Raw genomic sequence first — 19,591 nt, forward strand, 5'->3', positions numbered from 1 at the left:
GGGGGGCGGCGGGGGAGCGCTGCCTGGGGCGGCGGTGGCGGGAGCCCGCTGGGGGTGAGCCCGCTCCCGAGGGGTGCTGGGGGCAGCAGCTGAAGGATGTTTTCCGGCGGTGAATGGAGACGGCTCTGCCGAGGGCTCGCTCTGCGGGACGGGAGGGCTGTGTGGCAGCCGGCTGCGCTGCCGCGGGGTAAAACCACCTCACACAACCCCTCGGTCTCCGTCCCTTTCAAGCCTGGCGGTTTCTTTAGTGACAGGAACAGGAGCGCGCAGGCGGCGGCGGGCAGGGGTGACCGCGCTCTCCCGTGCCCTGCGCAGGAAGCCCGCAGGCAGGGAGCGGGGTGGCGGCAGTCAGCGAAGCCCAGCGCTGGCCCGTCCGAGGTAGAACGGTCCTCGCAGCACCGCGCCCGGCGGAACCCTGAGCATCCCCGGAACGGGCTTTAGGTGCCAAGTTTCCGAAGGTGACGCTCTTCATAGAAATATTGATTTGAGAGAGTTAGAAGGAGGTTTATACCCCTCAGTCCTGCACCCTCGGCTGGGTTGTGTGAGGTGATGAGCTGACGGAAGGAGAAGCCCCTCGGGAGCGCCGTCGCCGCCGTGTCCACGGGCGGGGAACTCGCCCAGCTCTTGCGCCTTCATCTGAGCTCTGGTACGGCAGGGTCGGGGCTTCTTTTCTTTTTCTTTTTCTTCTTTTTTTTTTTTTCCCCTTCCCCCCCCACTGGGGGATTTAAATATGTTTTCAAGCCTCGCAGTACTCCAGTGAAGCGTTAAGAGTACCTCAGAGCCCGAGAGAAACTGCGGCGGGAGATAACTTTCCCTGGGTCACCCAGTAAACCACCCGCCGAGGTGCCCCTGGATCCCGGCTGAGGTGTCTGCTGGAGTCCCCATCGCCACCACCTTTGCACGAATGTCATCAAGATGTGCTTTCATATCGTCACTGAACATAATGGATTATTTTTCTAAAATTTTTATTTGGGGACTGCACTAGAAATGTGAGAGAAGGAATGTATGTATCTTTGAAAGGCCTGTTGTACTGTAGGTGGAGGAAACCTCTCTTTTACTTAATTAAACCGTCAAAAAGTTTACTTCTTTCTGTGTATGTCTTGCTGATCATTTTTGCTTGTATTTTTTTCCTTCTTATTGTTGTGCTCTTTTATCACATTACACCAACATAACTTAATCCTGTGCTAATACTTTCTTTACTTTCTTTTTATTTAAAGCGTATTTTGTAGTAAGGTGATATTTGAGAAGCATGGATACCAAGATAAGGTGCTGGGAAGGTAGGCAAGCTGAAAGCAATGATGTAGAATAGGACTTCACTGCTGCTGAAATAAACTAAAATGTAAGTTTATAAACAGTGTGAAAGTTGACACTGCTGTAACTCAATTCTCAGACAATAAAAAGAAATCTTTTAAAGAGTACTGATACATTCCTGGTAGATACTGCAAGCCCTTAGTTACGTAAGCAGTTCTTTGAAACTGAGTGGGACTGCGTGCATACCATCATATTCACAAGTTCATTTCTGATCCTGTCCACTCAGCTGCATGTGACAAATTTTCATGTGGTGACCCAAATAGAATTCAGCATTTTCATTACTTTTATGAGAAGAAGCAGTTGCTTGTGTATGTATGTGTATTTTGCTAATAAACTAGTTCAGTATTCTTTTTGATGACCTTATGATCTAATGTTGAGCTCCATTTTCAAAGTGAGCATTGCTGTAAGTTCTTCCTAAAACAAAATAATATGTATTAAATGTTTAGTTTAGTGATAATATTAACATTTTCACTTTAACATTTAATGGAATGAATGCAGGGTATTATGTTACCTTTAATTCATTTTCTTATATCATTACTAGTATTGTCCTTTGCTCACATGTACAAATCCAGGACCACAACCTCTTGATTATCTAGGCTATTGAATGTTATATCGATCCAAATTTCTGGCATGTCTCTCTATGCAAACCATATCTTTTAACCATTCGATTGCCTGTTTCCTGATTATGCTAAGTAAATTTTTTATTGTTTTTGACAAGTTCCATGGGGAGATAATGGGTGTACTTATATGGTCTCTTGTAATGCTGTCACCTCGATAGGATTCATTTTGGAGGAGTGCAATGGGGAGAGCGAATGGACCATTATAATAGCCAGTGGGTTTGGTTTAGTTTTCCTCAAATAGGTGTTTGGTGTCATTTGCGATGCCTCATGATACCCCTCCTGGCCTTTTGCATGGCTTCAGAGAGCTGTGAGTCTTCGCTATGTCCCATGTCACGTATGGGACACAATAGGGCACCTCATATAGCTTTAGCTACCTCTTTGTAGGTAGCTGAGTCAAACCTGGTGCGTTTGGTTCCTTATCCTCTGTTAGCTAAGAATAAAGCGCTGCAGATCACTTGCCACAGTAACTTTAGTGATGTGGCTAGAAAGTAGGACTATTTGTTTGAATATAGATAATCCTGTAGGTGCTATCTTAGAATTTATCTACATCAACAAAACCTGCATATTCTGGTTATCTGTCCAAAACGTACAACAGGCAGTTTAAAATATAGCAAGTGAGGTTAAAAAGAAAATCCTGATACTCAAAATACCCTAAAACTTGCATTGTAACTTCAAAATAGGTGCAGGATGATGAATGCAGTTGGAGGAAAATAATCTTGTTGTCCATGAGGAAAAAGCAGAGTAATTGTGCAAGAGTTAAGTGATTGTTTTAGTGATAGTCTGATGGGAGATGATAGTGGAGGAGATAATTGGGAACGGGACACATGTTTACATTTAAATGAAATTGTGAGGTTGCTGAAATCTTTTAAAATAAACATTTGAAAGAAGTTCAGACTTCTGATGAAGCTTACCATTGGAATGCAGGTGTCAGATATACTTAAAAATTCTGATTAAAAACAAAGCTTTACATATAATGTATACTGCCCAGTAAATGTTTGCAATTTGCAAAGTTCAAAATGGAACTTAAGTTGTCCTTTGAAAGAAAAAATACGTAAAATCTAACTAACTAAGCGTAAATGCAGATTATTTTAAGAATAGAAATGGCAAATGCAAAAGGATAAAATAGTTTTAATTATCTGAAAAGAAAAAATCTAAAATCTTTGAGAAAGGAAAAGTGAGCATGGACAATTAATATTTAGGTGCAATAGGATAATAGATGTGACAGTAACATGTGTCATAGTGGCTGAGATACGTCTTGGTCTCAGTATATTCATGCTACAAACTTGTCAGTTAAATCAGAAAAGCTTATTTTTTGCCAAAGCCTACTCTGCAATAAGTTTCATCTTCCATAAATGGAGTTATTTAGTAGTAAAATATTTCAATATTTCAGACTTCCATTTTATAGGTGTGACAACTCTTTCACATTTATTTGATGTAATATAACATATCCTAAGTGATTTGTTGACTGGCATTTTCCTGGGTCACCCTATATGCATCAGCATGGACTTGTACCTAACGGTCATTATGTAAAACCTTACATTCAGAATTCTTAAATATTTTGTAACATATAAATAAAGTAGCTGGTGTGCTGCAGGGATGCCTTCCACACACTGGAATGTAAACCAAAAAGGCTTTAAATGTTTCTTGGAGGGAGAAGTTGCTGCATGTTTAACACATACAATAGTAAGTGTATTTTGGAGGGTTCACTGCATACCTTTAAGCATGCAGAAAAAGACATGATTTCTGAAGAGCCTGAGGTTCTTCAGTCCGAATGCTCAGGTCGGTGCCCTCATAGCCTCAATAGCAATTCTCTTGTGGAAGCTTATTTATCTGCTTTCAGTTATTTCTCTCCTCTGATCTAAAGGCCTCAGATTTACTGGTAGATTTTAAAGTCTTCCCATCAGTCCTGTTTCAAGGCCATACGTCCCAAGAACTGCTCAGCTTCCAGAAGCTGCCATTTTTGGAATGCCAAATACTTGTGAAGGCAACGTTGTGGTGCAATTTCTGAACATCTGCGAAAGAGCAGCGACAGTGATGCTGTGTACTAGGTACTACAATTGTCATAATACAAGAATTTTTGTTTGCACGATGAATTTATTCATTGTATAGTGGAACACCTTTAAAAAGTAATAGCACTGGGTTTTTCAGAACCAAAACTGCTTCCTTTCATTGATGCCTCTTGTGAAGGAGGCACTTTGCCCTGCCTGTAGCAGTCTGATTATGTATGCATTGTGTGTATATATGGAAACCATCACATGGGTTTGCAAATTCGTCAAGGAAGGATTGATTATAATTGTTGGAGGGACGGGATTTGGAGCTGCAAGACTGAATCACGTTTCCCCCTCACACCCACCGAGGTTTGCAGCAGTTTGACCTTGGACATGCATTTCAAGTTTTGAAAAACTGCAGTGTGAAGCCTAGAATACAGAAGCTGTCTCTATCCAACATTTATATTTCTAAGATTAATAAGTCATTAATTCCACAGTGTTTGGAGAATTACCTTTAGCCTAATTTATTTATTAACAAGCTTAAAATAACTTATGTTGAACTTCATTAGAAGTTGTCTAATATAAAATCAACCATCAGGGATGAAGGTTGCTTAAAAATACTGCAGCTTCTGATGTCCGCTCCATATTACATGTATCTTTTCTTAAAATGTTTTAACATTCAGGAGTTTTCTTATGAATAGGAGCTTTTTTGGGGGGTTAACAGTGAGGCTAACATCTAGCATATTCCTTTTTGATACCTCATTATGAGCAGGAGATACTTTTCAAGCTTCTGGATCGCTTTACTGTGGAAAAGTCACAGTGTCACCTTGAATGTATTTGCTGATCTTATGTATTCTATCCTGCTTATTGCATAGCAGTTCTTCATCAGTGGAAGTTATTCCCACTAATGGGAAATCTTCCGTCATGGAAGATGTGATTGCACTCAGCAGAATGTGCAAAATAGGCCCATATATTAGACTATCCAGCATTTCAGTTTTTGTGATCCAGGTATTTTCTTGGTATTTTATACCTTTTTGTAATATTGTTATTATTTAAACAGGCTAATAACGTTTAAGAGGATTGAAAAAATAGGAACTTTGTTTTCAGGGAATGTTCTCTGTAACCCAAACTGGAAATTCCCATTAGGTTGATGGGTTCCTAGAAAGTATTCTGATAGGCACCTCAAAATGTTTTTAAGCAGCAGTATTAAATGAGGAGATTTGTCATAACTAAGAGCAGAAAAATGTTCTTTGTTATCATCAGATTTTTTAGCAATTCTGTTGGTAGCAATCGCTGAAGCTTAAGGTAAATTCAGTTTATTAAAAAAAATTAAGATTTTTATTCTTTGTCATCTGAGGAAACTGATCTGTGCATTTGTAGGTGCTGGCCTACAGTTACAGTAAAAGCAAAATGGTAGTTTTGAAAATAAACTTACACAAGAAAAACTAATTGGTGGCAATACTAGGTGTATATACAACTGCTTTGCTGTATTGAACTTGTAGTCTTAAGTTCAAATGCAGTTACAATGCGTTGTTTTATTCCACAAAATCTACATGTTCACCAGCATTTTTCTAATGTGTGAAGTATTTTACTAGCTTTACATCAGTTTTTGTGGACTAAAAATAGAAGACTGGCATGAGTTTTGATCTATAAAAGAGAAAGTAATTACATGAAGACAAAATGTCAAAATCTTATCTGGAAAAGATCTATTCTCTGTTATTGGGGTTTTCTTAATTACAGTAAGTACCAAGTGTCCAAAAGCCCTGACAAAAACCAGGCCCATTTTTGGTTAAACATGCAAATGACACAAGAATCATTCTGGAAGAGGTAGAATGATTCTTCTTGAAAGGTTAAATACTCTGAAAAATTAATGTGTTACACACTGTAGTCCTGCTGATTCTGTGTCAAGTGCTAAAGAATCTGAGAGCAACAGGAACAAGAAAATGCCATTATGGTCTGTGAGTATTCGTGTTAATAGGTTTGTTTCCTCCAGAAGATACAGTATTATGTTCCTTTTTGTGTGACCCAACAGTGTTCCTGTCATATTTTTTTCTTGGCACTGCTAACATTTATTGCTCCCTAGCTAAACAGACAGAGTTGCATTTACTGTAAATTTTCTTGTGATTTTTTTTTTCCCCCTTCTTTCGTCTGACTCAGGTTTTGCAAGTTTCTGGACAGTAGAGAAAAATGGAAAGGTTGCTTTATGTGCAGCACTCCTATTATACATCCTGGCATGACATGTTTTAGACATACCATTATACTATTTGTTACTTATAGTCTACAATGGCTTCCAGATCCCTCCCAGCCAAACTCAGCTTAGCTCTATTTTGAATTTTTGCTTGATTTCTAGATTTGCACTTGATCTGCTTACTGTTTACTTTTCAACAAGTTCTTCAATATATTGAAGTTTTATAAGTTTTATTTTGAATTTTGATTTTGCCTGCTTGTGGACTGAAGGCAATATGAACCCTACCTGCTTACTTCACAAACATTCTTCTCTGCTGAAATTTGTTAGTACATACAGCCAGCTGTGAGATGTATTCTTGCGCTGTGCCACGTGAAATTGCATTCCATTGATACTGAATTGGAGTAATCACTTCTAATGTGTGTGGCGGTTTCTTTGTTTTTTAAGAAACTGGGCACCCACTAAGCTGTAATTTCATATCAGTCTCCTGCTAAGCTGTGATTTCATATCAGTCCTTACAGCCCCATGAAAATATGTTGGACAGTTACTGAAAGCCTTAATGTAGCCAGCATAAATTGCCTATTACTGGGTTTTCCTTATTTAGTAGGCCAGTTACCATATCAAAAAGGAAATTTTATTGGTTTGACATTTTGATTATTTTCAGGCGCTTAATCCTTCATGTACTTACGTGATGATTTAACTTGTTTCAGCCTCTTCCTCGGTATAAAAGGGAGGTGGATTGGTTTGCAGTTTCTTGAGTCAGACGTGCTTCTTTTGAAGTTGCATACTGTGTTTGCCTCTCCACAGTCCTTCGGGAACTTTACCCTTTCTTCGTACATTATTGAATATAATAGCTAATGTTTGGGGATGGCTTTAGGTAATTCCTGAAGAACTCTGCAGTGAACTTCATCATTCTCTATCAAACTGAGTATATCTGGCTTCTTTCGATATTTTTTAGCCTATTCTTTTTTCTTCAGGCCTGTAGTCCTGTCGTCTTGGTAAAAATCACTTTAGAAATTTTTTTGCTTTTCATTATCCTTTAGATGGAGACATTAAAAGAATATGAAGGAGGTACTGAATACTTCTGTTATTCTCTCCTTTCCCATTAAATCCTGGAACCTCTGCTTATCTTTGTCTCCTGCTTACTTCTGCTGTATTTATAGATCCTTTTCCTATGGCCTTTTTATGTCCCTTATTAGTTGTTGATCCTTTGTGTGTTGGCTCAACTGGATCATACCGGAGACGTTTGTGTCATTCTTTGTTAAATGCTCTTGTTTCACCTTTTGTACAATCTCTTCTGATAGTCAAAGCCTTTAAAGACTCTGGAAGTAACATTAATAGTCTCTTACAATGCTTCCTATATTCCCTCTGCACTGAGATAATCTGTTGCACTATTTTATACAGGCTTTGTTGATCCCTATCAGTTTTCCCAAGCTCCTTGATCATCTCTTCAAGCGATGTTACAAATAATTTGGCTGAGTTTGCTGAAGTTGCTGCCCTGAATTCCACTTCTTTTTTTGTGCTTCTTTCACATCTACCTTTCAATATGCTAGTGAATTCTCTTGACTTGTGATAATGCTTGCTTGAAATGTATTGCTGCCCTTAAAATCTCAGCCAACACTTTCCTGTTAATCAGAATAAAATACGACTGCAGCGTTGGTAACGTCTTCCATGTTCATACCTTTATCTTGTTAGCACAGCTCCACCTTGATAATATAACATGTTTCCTCCTCAAGGGAGGAGATTAAAAGATTAAAAAATATGCATGTATGTGATGGCTACGGCATGGGATGGAGGAACTAAGACTCTGTGTTTTTACTTGCTTTGTTAGGGGACATTTTCTGCCTTCATACAAGTTGCTTGCCTTTGCTGGGCTGTTGTATCAGATTAATAATTAAACTGCTACAGTATGCACCTAACCTGCCTGTTTCAAGGGTTAATTCATCACTACTTGTAAAGCTACTGAGAATTTGGACAGAAAATACTGTTGTAAGTGCAAAGCACTGTTTGTATTGGCAAGATATTTCTATTGTTATTCAAAAAGAGTATTAAAGCTACTTACTTAAATAGGAGTGAAGTGTGGCAGGTTCTCTGGATACACAAACAACCAAGTCTTCTCTATGTGAAAACATCAGGGTTTTTTGTGTTGTTCTCGCAGGCACCATTCTGTGAACCAGTACATTTCAAGTAGAACCACCTGCCTAGAACAGAATATGCTTTCAGTTAAAATTTCATCCTGCTCTAGGGAGGGCATATCACATTTGTAAAATTAGCACTGTGTTGTGTTCTTGTCAAGAGACCATTTCCAAGTAACGTTTATGGCTTGATTATCAAATAAGTTATAGGTAACACAGCAGAAATATTTAATGTATTAAGGGCAGGATTTTTGAAAAGGCAGGAATGAAAGCCAAATGGAATTTTAATTCCTGTTGGCTTGTCAGTGGGATTTGACCATGTATAAATTGGATGTTTTTGAAAATTGCACTCTAAATTGGTGACTAATAGAGATCTTCCCATGATAATGGTATAAAAGGCTTACGAGTTACCATTAATAATTCAACTGAAGATTATTGAAGTCTGATTCAGTACCTCCTGAAAATGATGAAGTTTCTCTCATTGATTTGAGTGGCTTTGGGTTATGTTGTTTGGGCGCTCTGAGAAAATAATGTGCTTTTGGGGGATAATTTTTCCCCTTCCAATATGTCTAGGTAGCCAGAGTTGAAGGTCTTAAGTTACATGAGAAAGAGATGATGGAGTCGTCTTTGATGCTGTTTATGTACAAGTATTTACAGGTATGTATAAGATCCTGTTTCCCTGAGCGGAGGAAGAATCAGGCAAAGTGAGTTTCTCTCTGCCAGCTTTCCATAGCAAAAGCTCAGTGGTGGATTTCCTTGGGAAGGGAAGTGGGAGGTGAGCTACGCAGTAGCTGTTACTGCTGTGCAGCATGGGCTCTGCATCAAGCGAAACAGCAGCAGTGCCCTGCCTTCCCTCCCAGCCTCCCTCCATCAGTGCACAGGCACGTCCGATGCCGCAGCCTTTGCTGTTACGCATCACTGAGGAGCCGGCTGTTTTCATAATTCCTTCTCTTTCTTTGTCTTTTACTGTCTGCCTGTCCTCTTTCATTTTACCTTGCTCTTTCCATTCTCAGAAAATAGCGAGATGAATCCTTTCCCCTTAAACCATTTGACTTCCCAGAGTCTTATGTTTGATATTGTGTTGGATGGAAATGTGCCTTTTACAGCTGTTTTAAATGAGGGATGTCAACTAAACCTACCAGGTTTATCCAACCAGGTTTTCAAGCATCCCAGAGGCACAGCACTGTCTTTGGAAAATCTGTGTATAAATGTAAAAAATAGAAGCCCCATGTATATATTTGTTCTATAAAAGAACAATAGTGGATCACTGATGTTGTTAATAAAGCAAGACATAATATTTAGAGATTTTAGGGAGATGTGGAATTTTTGTTACCAATCTGTGAAAAGACATTGGTTAATCAAAACAGGGAAAATATGTTCATTAACACTGAAAGATGAGCTGATAGGTCCAGATCCCTTTGCAATGGAGGGAGATATTTTTCTAAATGAAAATACAGAGGTACTGGTGTTGAACTGGAAGTCATTTGGAAGTATTTTTTCTTCTCACAACACCACTGAGTGCCTGTTAGCAGTCTGCCTCTCTGCAGCAGCAATGGGTGTACACTGATGTCTTTTCAAGTTGAATAAAATTCTGCTTCAGACATGACCCTGCCTGAATTTCTCTGTGGAATGGAGTATTGCACACTGAAGGACACTTGGAGAAGTTGAAATGAACACTTATGGATACATACGGTAGTGTTTAGTTCCTATGTGAGTGCTTTCTGCAGTGTGGAGGGGAAAGGCTTTTTCAACCTGTTATTATATATGACTTTTGGCTTCAAAACTTTCCTATGATTCAGCTTAAATTTCTTTTTCATATTTCTGTGTAAATATGGTGAAAGAAATATGAGATTGGTGGAGCCTATGATACCCATTCTGATTTTAAACCTATAACTTCTGGAAGAAAACTGTAGCCCTAAATGCTTTGCTGTGTGAGGGGAAGGTATACAGAAGGAAAAGCCATAGGATGACTATAAGTGTTGAACAATAAAACCGGAACAAAAAGCTTTCTATAAATAGTAGCATGGTCCCAGTTCAGTGAAGTACTTAAGCATATGCCTAAATCCCTCCTTGTTCAACAAAGCACTTACATGTGCATTTGAATTCTGCTGAAATAAAGCATTAAACATCAGGCTTAAGTGCTTTGTTGAATTAGGGGCTGTATCTACGCAGACAGACCTGGAGAGAAGGTTGGTTTTCTTCACGGGAAAATGGTACGCTGTAAGCCTTTGTGGCATAATATTTTCTATGAAATTTCTGATATTATGCACTGACCAATTAACTTGCAGAACTATTGGACATTAAAGTATTAGAGAGTAATTGTGTTCTGATACTCCAAAAATTGTGTTCTTTCGTAATTTGCAAATGGGCCAGACTTAATGATAGCTGCTGCCTTTGTAACAGTAGGACCTGTATTATCTACCAAAGTGAATTTCCATTTTCAATGAGGATTTTCATCCTGACATCAGTGAAGCAGTGTGTACTCAGGAATTCAAAGCATGGGCTTCTTGATCCAGGTACCTCAGTTAGCACTCTGTCAAGGAGTTTTCAAATATGTGTAAAGACCATTTTGGCTCTCAATTTTTGAGTTACCTACATAAGACCTCTTACAACGGCTTATTTTTTCAGAAAATATTTAGCACTTATTTTCTTAAAATGAAATCTAGTTAAGCATTTCGATTTTTCAAAGTATTAATTACCTTTGAAACTATTCTACAGGGATCCTAACTGTTGACATCTATTTTTAGTCATCTTGTCTCAAAAGGCTCCACATAATGTTACCAGTGGTTGTGATGGCTGGCTGGATTGATCAGAATGTGATACTTAAAAAGTGTGTCTCAATCAGGCCTAAAAGAATGAAAATATAACACATCCTGCTTTCTTATAACATGGACATACACAGCTAACCAGACAATTTTTTCATTTGTAGGAGTAAGGAGGTTATAAAACTTGAATTTCCATTGGGGTGGAAACTTCAGTGTGTCACTCCCTTGTCAGAGATTCGGAGGTACAGACTTCTGAGAAACCTTCTCGGAGTCCCTGCTCTGATTGACAGCATAGCTTTTGCATCTCAGATCACTCAAAATTAATCAGACCCAGGATTCCCCAGATGCATTTCAGCATATTAGTTATGAGAGTCACCTTCACAGCTAGGATACTTTTTTTAATTTTTCTTTCCAATGCAAATCTGGGTGAACTAGGTAAGTACTGAGTAGTTGGACTTTTGATAAAGTGAAGTTTTGACCAAAAAATGTTCTGATGTTTTAACGAAACAGGATTACCGTGGTGATTTGGAGGACATGTATGTGGCAAGTGGATCTAGAAGACCATTTTCAAAACTAGTCTTTGAAGTACTGGGACTGTTTAAAAAGAAGTCTGTACAGCCCAAGTCATACCTAGTGCTAATTGCCTATCAACGACTGCCTTTGCACACTTTGCATGCTGCCTTTGCTTCATTTACTTCCCTGTTTTTCTGTTGAGCAAATCTACATACCTATTTTGTGTGTGTACATTAAGTCCCTATTGGGAAAAGCACACTGTAAGAATGGTTAATTCAAATGTTACACATTTGAGCTGATTAAAGAAATTCTAATCTGGATCTTTACGTAGGAAGTTATAAAGTAGTTTCATAATTTAAACCAGATCAAGTCTATAAAGTCATAATAAACTCATGTAAATCTCTCTAGTGTAATAAAGTTGAAATATTTCAATTGTATAATTAAAAACACCCCTCTGTAAACATTTGAGTGAAAGTCCCTTGTTGCTTTACATTATATTTGATTAGAGCAGATATAGCTTTTGAAGAAGTGCCATTCCAGTCTGATTCAAAGGTCAACTGTTACGAATCATGGTTAATGTCATAATGTTCGCTTACTGCGTGTGCTGCATTTGGCACTTTAAGTTACACAAAATGAGCTTTATGTGTTTTGAACTTCATACTGTGTGAATGGCAGTTTCTGTAGCAAGGATTGAAATATCTATTAGAAACAGGATCAAAATACAAACATCAGTTTGTAGAATGACATATAACTTCTGTTAAAATTAATGAAGTTATACTATGTGATGTAATTAAGCAGGTTGGTAGATAAGAAACTAATGAGCTGGTCTTTGTGAAATATGCAGACTAAATAGCTTCTGATAGGATATTGCTGTGGAAATGACAGATTAGATTGGAAGTGTTTGATGATCCAATGCTGAAATGTACATGTAATGAAGCAAACCAGTTTTGCAAAATATAAGTCTCTATCAAGCTTCCTCTTCAAAACACTGAAAGTAAGTTCAGCATTTTTAATGAAATGTTCACGAGCTGTTTTGTTAAGGTAGCATGGCAAATAAATTCTTTAATTATTTCATCCAGTGATGGTGCCAGAGGCATTTAAATCTTGCCTCCAGGAGAAGGGAAGGTATTTTTAGCTATATATAAAGTACCATTACTAATTTTAATTAGCAAAATGGTATAATTTGTGATTAAGAAAAAAAAAATTGAAGAAACTGAATCACCTATTCCTATTAGGAAAAAAATCCATTTTTCCGAGATAGGATTCTGGTATGTGTTAGAGGTTATTGTGAGTAAAGTTGAACAAAATGATCATGGTTATTAAATATTGTTGTTAACTAAATAAAGGAAGCAGTAGTGGGGAAACATGAACAGTCATTATTTCTTTTGCAATCCCTTCTGTGCGTTTCTCTGCAGAGAGCTTTCAACAAATTTTAACCTAAGCAGGGCTTCATCAGCTGGATATGTTCTCCTCTCTCCCTTCCTCCACCTCCTTGGAAAATTGAAATCAAATTGCATTGTGCAGCAGATTAGTAGTGAGTTGAGTAATCAACTTGCAGAGGCAATGATGACCTGGAAGCTTGGTTGTAAGTTCCCCCCCTCCTTCCCCCACACCAGTACTGTGATTTTTCCTAGATGCTTCCATTCTGTTCAAGATGACCGACAAGTGAATATGGAAGTGCATGTAGAAGCGTATGTATAGGAATATGAGAGTAAGGTTGTAATAAGGGAGGAAAAAATGTATCTGTCAACTAAGGGCAATTTATATTCCAAATTCTTCCTGAAGGTGGAAGGCAGGTTTCCTTCAGCTGCGTTCATCTGTCAGCTACTGTGTGTCTGTGATGGTCTTATGCTTTAACAGGCCATATGGGATTGATGGCATCTTTTCGTATTCACTTTTCTCATTCTTATGCAGCAGGATTGTAGACGTTCAAAGGTATGGTAACAGTGGTCAAAATATGTTTGTTCTGAGCAACTCAGAATATTTTAAAGTTGTGTGGTTTTCCTCCTTTTTTTCCAGTCTGTTATGCAAGATGCTTTTTAGCACCATGAGGGTTGGTAGGAATTGAAGTTCTTCGCAAATTAGTCCAGCTGTGGTAATCTTTGCTGTATTCATAGAAATAACAAAATGTTATTTGTTGTTTATATGAATAGCTATTTGAGATCAGTATAAGGTAAAGGCTTATATTTAAATACAACATACATTAAAAATATGCTTCAAAGGTTACTTATTAATATACATAATGACATCTCAGCTTTCTGAGGGACAAATAACTTTTCATGTATGTAGAACTAGGAATTACAAGGAACTTCTGTGATGTGCTTCCTATCTATAAATATTTGTGAAACTCTGCCCAACTATAAATAGTAGGAAGGCTGCAGGCTGAAGATTTGATCTTAGAAGACACCAGTTTCACTGAAGATGGTGCTAGAACTCTGTAGCAAGTGGGGCACCAAAGGGGGATGCTTTGTATAGATGAGTATTAGGCTGTGATGATAGAGACAGATTATTAAATTAATTAATTAGTTTTTCTGTGCATCATTTCAATAATATTTGATTGTTTCCTTACAAGTTATGGCTCCTGGAGTCAGATAATATTGCAAAACCAACCTTTTGTTGCTTTTTTGACTCTCCTTTTAAAAAAAAAAAGTCTTCATAATTGTGTAGAAAAAAAATAAAATGCCCCAAATATTACTATAAAAAGAAACAAACCCCCCAGTTTTCTTTTGCCTACTTCCTCACTTTTCGAAAGAGTGACCTGATTATGATTTTTTTTTTTATTTTCTTGGTAATGTCTACAAGATAATTCTGGGGCTGCTTTGGAAGCGCGTTCTCTGCTACAGTAGTCAACATTAATACAGATGCATGAAGGTCCTTGTGTGTAACATTGCCCTTTTAATGTTCAATTGAGAGTGTAAAATAGCATTTAAACTCACTGGGGCAGGATGTGCATATAAAGTGGTATATCCAGTTGCCAGCAGGTTTACAGACACAGAATCATTTAATGAACTTGAGAGAAGTGGCTGAAAATGAAGAAAGTACATATTAAGTTTAAGCCTTGATATGCTCTGTGGTGCCATTTTACTAGAACAGATTACAGAAATCAAGTAGTAGCATTCAGTATTTTTCTGTACTTTTTTTTTTTTTAAGAGCTCTTTTCTCTAGGAATTAAATCCAGGTTCTGTTAGATAAGCTCAAACTTAATGTCAAAGCACCATGAATAAGGCATTTTTGTCACCTATGTTATGTTGAATTCCATTGTAGTGGTGAGTAGAAACTGGGGTTTGAATAAATCCTCCAAACAATAATTCTAATTGTAGACTTAAACTTAAGAAGGTTCACCTTTGCTGGTGGGCTAATTTTCAGAAATATTTGACATACACAAAAGATTTTGAAGGAACAGTAAGGTTATAAAATTAGGTAGTCCCAGATTAGGATATTCTGTAATCTCTATTCTCTGAGCAGCCTCAAGAGTGAACTAGTTACTCAGCACAGCGTGGCTGGCTTTTGTGTACTCTTGTGCTACAAATATGACATGTATCTCTACAGACAGCAGAGTTCAATGTATTGTGTGCATCTTCACTGTGAAAAGTTTCAAGTCTAATGATTGTGTGAAGTGGATGAAAGCATGAGAAATTAATTATATTCCCAGGACTCTTGCAAAAGAGCATGCAGGGAAATCCTTGACTGGGTATAAAGTTAGACTCTCAGGTGTGAAAGAGTGTGTTTAGTGAGTGCATTTCTCAGAATCCAGCTTCACTTCCCCTGTCTTGCAATACTGGAAACAGGAAGAAAATTAGCATTTAGAAAGTTAGGATTGAATAGGCCACAGGAGCTGACAGTATTGTTACCTAAGGCAACCGGGCCAGGACAAGCAGAGGAAATACCTTGAGCAAGAGAAAGTTTGTGGTGTAAGATGGGTGAAAATTTATTTTTTTTAATCTCAACTCGGACAGAAGTTAGCCCAATTACTTCAGGTATTGGATAAAAACAAAAATAAGGCCATGGATGAACTTCTGAAAGTGTTTTTATTGAATCGTTGACATGAGTAAGTTCTGAGGAGGGTAAGAGGAAGAGGCAGCTGATGAGGCAAAATCTTCACCAGAAAAACCCACAGAGAAGCAGAGAGTGGTAGTCATTTATCTACAGGTTTTGTGTGGTGTTTTTTTTCCTGTAGCACTCAAGATGGGTAACTGCGTAAGGGTCCTCTGTTGCAAACAGATCTGAAATCTGCGCATTGCACACACTATGCTGTCTGTGTGTCTAGACTTACTTCAGGTATGGTTTTCCATTTCTATAGTGTTCTGTACACTGTAGGCAAAATGCAGATAAAGGCAAATTCGTAACTTTGAATTTGATGGGCATGCTCACTCTTGGGATGTTTCCTCACTGTTTATCTGCTTTTGCATTTCTGATAATTCAGTGATTTATTTCAGTAGAAGTGTTTTGTTAATGTGAACCTTCTCACATTGCCATCAGTGGCCCAACAGAAGGTGAATATGCAGCCTAAGTTAAAAATCTCCTGCCGTGTAATTACATTAGAGAAATTAAAAGTAATATGAATAAATGATACCGTCTAGGGATAATTAGTGCATCAGATATACAATAGGCAAAATACTCATCTGAAAATAAGCACTGTTACCAAGGGCAATAATACTGCTAAGCAGAGACATTAGTAGTGTATGTCAAAAGCACATTTTAATTTCAAATGTCTTTTAGGAAATATCAGTACGTTATTCTTCTTTTGCCCACTCTAGTGATGACATGACCTTTTGTAGTTCCCATACAGAAGCAGAGAAGAAAACAGTTATTCAAGAACAGTAGGGCAGAAACACAGCAATTAAGGCTGAATACAATTCTAAGCTATTGGATATATATATATAAAAAATTGTCCATACATCTTAGTTCTAATGGAAATCTAATCTCTGAGTCCATTGAGATAGACAGCCTGCTGCTCCTTCCTTAACAGGTCTTACAAAAAATAAACATTCCTTTCAATTTCAGCTTTTCACCGTGCATTAAGTACCTTTAATTTTCAGCTAAATTCCTCTTTATTTAGCTGTTTTGAAAGATGAGCTATAAACATTTCTAAAATGTAATTATAGACACATTTCATTGCTGTATAAATAAATGCTTTTGAACATAGACACAAGAATTCTCCATGGAGCCACTTGATTGTGTGTGTTAACTATAAAATTCATCTTCTGCTGAGTAAGTGTAACTGGCTTGAAAGTGCAACCAGTACAAACATAGTACATAGCTTTAGAGATTGTTATACGTTTGTCAATGACTTTTAGTAAAGATTGTAACCTTAGTTTTGTTTAGCACTGCTCTAGTCACATTGTTAACCCCACCTCAATGATTCAAAATGTTTCACAGTGTCATGGTAAAATTTAGAAATGCCAAGTTTTAAAGTAAATTGTGTGAATGAGAGGAATAGTTACTTGCAAACAAGTCAAAAGCCTTATGAATTGCAGTTGTCAGGACAGGGCTGTGCTTTTTGAAGAGTTACCACGTATTAATTACTAACATTTCATACATGAAAGATTTAGGAAAGCCTAGAAGCTGATGCATTCTGTCTCTCAGCTGATTTTTCTGTACTGTTTGATCTGTTTTTCTGTGCTCTTTGATTTGGCAAAGATAAGTGCGTGTGCGTACAAACACAACATCATTTAATTACAACTCAGAGTAAATGGTGAATGTGTGCATGTACATACACACACACATGCTGTCCTCAGTATCATTTAATTACCACCCAAAGCAAACAGTATTTCTGTTTTCTGTATCCTGGGGCACAGAAGGAATGTTTTCTTCTTTTTGTTTGTTTTAGGGGCAGTAGGCTAAGTATTTATCTGAAAGATGTCATTTCATATCTGACTACTGAATAGAACACAGAAACATAGTACAAGTGACTGTGAAAATTAGAAATATATTACACTTTCTTGACATTCAAATATTTAGTATCGTATGAGATTGTTTTCTCTGTCTCCATTGCATCTTGCTAATATGCTTGACATTTACATATTCAGCGTGATAATGAAAAATTTGATCTGGCCTAGATGCTGTAGAAATATATTGTGTATTTATTCCTTGTATGTGGACACATACATTCATTTATGTGTACCTAGATTTCTGTTTTACTTACTTATTTGTTTTGGGTTTTTGTATTTTTCTTACAAAGGTATTAACAGTAAGAATAAATATCATTAGCTCTTATGAACTGAAATTAGCAGAGTGCCTTGGCTGTGTACAATAATGTTTAAACTTATTAAAAACTTATTTTTCTCTAATGGCTTTCTTTTGTTTTCAATATGCTTATACTGACTGCCCTTAAGAATTAATACAAATTAAGTTGGTGTAAAATGGTACAAAGGCTGAATTTCACACTAGTTCATCAAAGAAGTTTATAGCAGGCCTGTTTCCCAATTCCTAAGGTGTTACTTTTATAAATGGTTTAAGTTATTTATCTTAATTAATATTTATCTTAAGCTTAATTGGACAATATATCTTTACAGCTGGTTGTAGGAAATACGGCTTGAGCATATTTGATAAAATAGCCTATCGGAAAAGTTATTAATAACCTCAAAACTGACTGTTTTTCTGTCTTTGATATCAACTCCCCAGGAAGGAGAGAAAAACAAGCTGGCAGCTCAACAGCTTACTACCAAGGTATCATTATTTTATTTGTATCTACCCATTTATCTGTTCACAATCAGGCTGCTGATTCAGCTTCAGCTGAATGTTGTTTGGACCATTCAAGTGGGTAAAGAGACCTCAGTCAGTTTACCAGTAAATAGATGTTTAAAGTAGAGAACTAAAAGTAAGATTAGAAAGTGATCACTAATTGGCATCCTGTTGGTTGGCTCAGCAAGAGACTACTGAGACAGAAATAATATTTATGCAGTGCCTGGGTACCACTGTAATAAAAATGAATAATGACTGAGCTGCTTTCTCATCCTTGGAAGTGGTCCTTCCACTTCTGGGTTGGAGGCATGTTTGTGTAACAACTGCCCTCTGGGGTATACCTCTTCTGTAAGTAAGTAATAGACTTCAAGCTGCATAACCTTTTATCCTTCCTGAAATATTAATTATTTTCAACGTTCCAAACTATGCACAAAGGAGTCAAAGTACAAATGCTAATTGTTGAGGAAGGGAGGAGACTGTAAGAGAAGACCTCAGAAGTCGCTATACAAAGCAAACTTACTGCAATGTTGGTTATTTTTCTGTCTCTTAACTATCTCCTTGGCCTGTGCTTTTTCTGTATGCCTAGGTAAGAGCTTAGAGGCGGTTTCTTGTTGACGGTATCAAAGGCAGGGAATCAATTATCCAGATTTTCCCAGAGGAAGCTGCGAAGCCTTACTATTTTTCCCTTTCAGTACTGCCCGCGTTTAGGAACAGCAGTACTTAGGAATGAAAGTCCTTTGCCATATCTATCCCTGCTGAAGTTTTGGTTTTGGCTTAGAGAAGGCGAACCTGAGCCCTGAAAGATACCTCTTAGCTGTGCCTGCCAGCATAGGTACCAACTAATGGCGGTGTTCTTATGTTGATCGTATGGGCACATATATCATAAGAATCTTAACTGATGATTTTACGCAGCTAAGAGGAGCACACTTGTGTTCCGCACTGGACTAAAATCACTGTGAATTATTGCTGAGCTGAAGTTGGTAAATTTTGTTTGCTTTCATATTCTTAGTGGCTGAACCAAATATTTTGCAAGAAACAAAGCCAGAATTGAACTGAAACAGCAAGTATAGAATTGTTGGCAAAACAATCTATGAGACTTTGCTTTTCAGCCTAAAATATTTGCCAGCTCAATTAAAACTAAATGTTTTCCAGATTTTCTTAAGGTGATTTTTGAAATGAAAACTTAACATTATAAAACTATTTTAACATGAAACATTAAATTGTCCAGAAAGAAATATTTTGCTTTGATTTCAAAATGAGATGTTTTATATTCTGAAACTTTTGCTCTCACATTTTTTCCAGCTTAGCCTCTTGGTCAAATATGACTTCAAATAATAATTAGTTTTAGTCATGACCTCTTTCTCCTACTCCTGCACTCCCCAGCCATCCC

The 19,591-nt window shown here is 37.5% G+C and overlaps 1 protein-coding gene across 14 annotated transcripts in view; it reads left to right on the forward strand.

Moving 5' to 3' along the window:
* Positions 1 to 19,591, forward strand: part of ATP2B2 (ATPase plasma membrane Ca2+ transporting 2) — a 427,949-nt gene that overhangs the window by 335 nt on the left and 408,023 nt on the right. The gene's annotated exons all lie outside the window — the stretch shown is intronic.

Source organism: Grus americana, chromosome 11, assembly GCF_028858705.1.
Source record: "Grus americana isolate bGruAme1 chromosome 11, bGruAme1.mat, whole genome shotgun sequence".
NCBI classification, from domain to species: domain Eukaryota; kingdom Metazoa; phylum Chordata; class Aves; order Gruiformes; family Gruidae; genus Grus; species Grus americana.